Source organism: Ceratosolen solmsi, unplaced genomic scaffold (assembly GCF_000503995.2).
Source record: "Ceratosolen solmsi marchali unplaced genomic scaffold, CerSol_1.0 scaffold2, whole genome shotgun sequence".
NCBI classification, from domain to species: domain Eukaryota; kingdom Metazoa; phylum Arthropoda; class Insecta; order Hymenoptera; family Agaonidae; genus Ceratosolen; species Ceratosolen solmsi.
The window spans coordinates 5,542,388-5,547,193 of NW_011948422.1; the positions used below are offsets into that span (position 1 = coordinate 5,542,388).

The window sequence follows — 4,806 nt, forward strand, 5'->3', positions numbered from 1 at the left end:
TATAATATAAATAGATCATAAATATATAATTAATCTACATTATATACTAAGATGTACACTCACTTAAATCGTTTAGGATTATAGGTAAAATGAAAAATCTTATATTTTAGTAAATCTTTATTACATCTATAATGTAATTCAAATCTCATTCAAACGGTTGCATTGACAGTTTAATATTTTACTTCATTATTTAAAATTAATAATTCATATTTCATTTTCACACATCTTACAATTATTATTATTGAAAATAAAATATTTATATTTTCGATATCATAAAAATCATTCATATAATATATGTCGTTTAAATAATCTCATTAATCTATTCAACTTATCTTAACATTGTATTCTCAAACTATATTATATTATTATCTGTATCCCATATTCTGGTTAAACTATTAATATTAAACAGCTAAAAAATAAACAATAGTAATTCGTAAATCATCGTATCAGAAAAATTTACGCTTATATATATATATTTTTTTTTATCATCTCATTTCGATTGAGATATTTTTTAATAAATAAAAATACACTCTCACATATATATTTATTTATTTATTTATTTATTTATTTATTTATTTATTTATTTATTTGTCATGACACAAATGTTCTTTCTATCCTTCTTATTTTTCATTGTCAAAACATTATTAAGCGAATGAAAGATAAATTGCCACCAAATGAAAACCTGGAAATTTCATGAACTGACCGAATATACGTACGCCATTGTAATGTATTATTATCATCATTATTATGATTATGAATTACCCTTGTCAGATTACTACATATTTATAATATCTTGAAATATGTAAGCTTCAAAAATTGACCCACTCTAATTAGCCTATCTAAACTTTTAGTTTCGATTCAATAACAATTATTAATCCAGAAACTTTAATTTTTGCTTCAATTACCAGCAATCTTCATTAATTCTCAGTAACTAATACAATAATCATTTACAAACATTCTTACCCAAAATGGTAGAGTATCTCTAATTAGTATTTTTAATTTACCTTATTGAATGCAAATATCACATTATTAACATCTTCTATTATTACTTCTTTTCCGTTGATCGTTGAAAAAAATTTCTTTATCATGTAATCAATTATTGTGAGTTTGATTAAATATAATCGTCTAGTTTGTTTCACTGTTTTCTATGTTATTATACATCTCTCCGAAATTTAAATCAATAATTTATTATTATATACATATTCATATATACATATATTATATAATAATTATAGACTTGCTTATAGTAACTTTCCAATACAGTAAAACAAAATTTTATATTCAACAATTGATTTCCTCTAGTGTAAAGCGATGCTCCATTTTTAGTTCATTATTATTTAATCTATTGTTCTCTGCATTACTCGATAGTAATTTTTTGTAAACTTCAATAATTATTAAAAAAAATTACAAAATATTATATTCGGTCTAATATTAAAAATGTAATTATCCTGTTAAAAAATATTGTATAATTGTATAATATATAATTTACGAATAATTTCTTTATCTCTAAAAGTTAATTTTAAAGAATAAATTAAGAATAATAAGCATAAATTGTGGTTTCAAGCATTACAACGGTTTTTTTAGTTTTCTTATTGTTTATTAAATTTTCTGACATTTATTGTAAAATAAACATCAAAATTTTTTTTATTATAGATTCATGTATAAAATTATTTTTAAAGTTTTAAATTAAAAATACATTTTTAATTCAAAATTTTCAAAATTTCCATATAGTTTATAATTAATGTAAAACACGGTTTTTAAATATATATATATATATATATATATATATATATATATATATATATATCTATGATAATTGATCTATTAAAATGTATAAAATAATTGCTATATAAATTTTTAATCTAATAAATTTTTATAAATAATATTCTAAAATATCCTGATCATTTGCACATTTGATAGAAAAATAGCTTAAAAATAATTATACATATATTTATTTATACTAGAATCTTAGGAATTCAATAGAATTTACAGAATTTTATATATTTATCTATGCATTAATAGCATATATATTATTACTACATAAATTGTAATCGAACAATTAAACATAACCGATAAATGTGTTTAAATAACAGAACTATTAAAATATATTTACCAAGACTTAAAATGTACTTCGTGAATATAAAAATATCTCCCCCCGGTATTTTATATATCAATTTTAAGTATAAAAAGTGCACTGAAGCTCAAATCCAAATTTAGGAGAATTACTTTTACCTTAAGTGATTATCGAATTATAAGTCAAATTTTACAAAATGAAATTCTTAATGTCCGTTGTACTAATTGCTGCATACTTAGTATTCATAGTCCAAGGTATATAAATAATTAAAATTAATCAATTAATACGTACGTTTTCATCTAACAAATTATTAATCTCTAGCACGCAGTCCTGCTGGCGGTAAGTTTTTCCGTAATATATATATATATATATATATATATATATATATATATATATATATCATACAATATAATAAACAATATGAAATATTCATATAATTAAAAGAAGGACATACATTATTTCTTTTTCAAAAGTATTTTTAATTTACTAGACCTTTAATTATTTAAAATCTGTACATTGAAATAGAACGCAATGATATTAATTAATTATTATTCATAAAATTTTTATTGATAAAATCTATTTTTAATTTTTTCAAATATAAATTAGTATTTTAGTTAAAATTAGTTTCTTTTTAAGTTAGTATTAATTATGACTATAAATATATACCCATAATTATATATAATTTAATGAAAATTAGTAATTAGGCATTTTACTTTGTAAACAAAACAATTGTATATTTCTACTTTTTCTACATCAAATAAAGTACTCTGATTAATAAACTTTGTAATTCTATTTTCCATAATTCTAACTATAAAGATGTACTTTGCATTATTCATTTAATTTTCTTTTAATGTATACAAGCACAAATCAATAATGGAGATATATACGCATACTCATTATATTTATAATTTTAACAATAGACGTATTAATTTAATCTTCATTAAACTTTTGTACACAGGTCATGGAAATCCAATAGGTATGTTTTCTATATAACTGTGATTAATCTTTTCAGTTATATACATAATTATATTATTTTATATATCAGAAAGTATTTGATACAGTTGCTATTTGTTATAGGTTTTTGTTTATATATTTTACATATTTTTACTATATTTTTTTTAATATATTTTACACTTTTGACTAAAATAAATTTCTTTTTTTATATAAACATTTTTATATTAGCAAAAACTAAAAAAAAAATAAAAATACTTTTACTGTATCACTAAGACTTTTATAATTTGTTAAAATTTTCAAAAATTTACTGATTTTTTTTTTTTTTTTATAGGTGGTAGGAAGTAATGCAATACCGTAAGTGATTATATAATAATTCAATTTGATCTTATATTTATTTAATTGAATATCAATTTCTTCTAATAAAATTATGTCACGCAAAAATCTTTCATATATAAATTAATATCGTATATACTAAATATATATTAATGTATTTTTAGAAAATGAAATTTCTACTTATATAAAATATTATAGATACAAATATATTATAAAAAATGAAGTATTCTCGTATTATTATCAAATAGTTAAAATGCAATTTTAAAAATATTATATTTCTTGATATTCCAATAAATTAATGTTTATATATAATTGATTATTTTAAATATGATTCTCCTAATATGAAACTTTTTTACAATTTATAATAATATGTTTTTTACAATTAAATATAAACATTTAATGGTATTAACCAATACAAGTATTAAATTTAGTAAATAACATTAATTATCTTTGAATCTATGTATAGGCCATTATAGTATCAGTATAAATTTTCATTTTAATACAATTAATATTTTATATTATACTAAAATAAATAAATTCAATTTTTTAGATCTCAAGCACTATGATTACATTAATAATTACCTCGCATCTCCGATAATTGTAAGTACATTATTTACAAGATAAAGATTTTATAATCTTACCACGTAAATGTTATAATGTAATTATGGTAGTTGTAATAAAATTTGAAAATAATATTTTTTTACAGGTATAGGTGACTTTTATCTTATAAAGAGAATATATATTATATTGAATTCATATATGAGGAAATAAATATTAATGAATTGAAATTAATGATTTGTTTTTAAATTCTTTTTTTCCAAACATATTTCACTTATCTTTATTTTCACCTATATTTTATTAACTAAACATTGCCAATATTCCCTTTTGTTAGGTAATTATTTAAAAAAAAAATATTATAAAATATTGTTAATAAAATATTAAATTCGTTTCAATGTTTATTCATGATAACTGCCATAGCTAGATAAGATCAGTGTTATCGTGTTTATAATTATGAAATTTTAAATATTGTTTAAGTAAAATATTATCCAATCAATAAACAAATTAATATAAAATCTGATTATGAAGTTATTACCGTAGTAATAGCATATAAAAAACACTTTAAACCTTTAACTTTCTTATTAATCTTTAAAACAATTTTGTATTCGTCAAACAAAAATTTGTATACACATTTAAAATATTTATTATTTAAGGATTATAGATAAATGGCTAATAAGACATATTCGTATTTTTTATTATATTACAATTATTATTTCTCCCGCTGCCTATAATAATGGAAGTTCTCGAAAATTTATCCTATTATCCTATTAGTCTTGAAAAGTCTTGCCATTTTGGTTTTCTTTGTCTCTTGGCGGCATGAAATGAAATAAAAAAAATATATATATATAAGTATGCATAATCGTCATAACCTACATAGTTGCAATATC

The 4,806-nt window shown here is 19.3% G+C and overlaps 1 long non-coding RNA gene across 1 annotated transcript; it reads left to right on the top strand.

The window, feature by feature from the left end:
• Positions 1–2,224: 2,224 nt before the first annotated feature.
• LOC105361865 (uncharacterized) lies at positions 2,225–3,052 on the top strand. The gene is made up of 3 exons (XR_912858.1): positions 2,225–2,328; positions 2,396–2,413; positions 3,033–3,052. It is a non-coding gene; the product is annotated as an uncharacterized LOC105361865 (long non-coding RNA).
• The last annotated feature ends 1,754 nt before the right edge of the window (positions 3,053–4,806 follow it).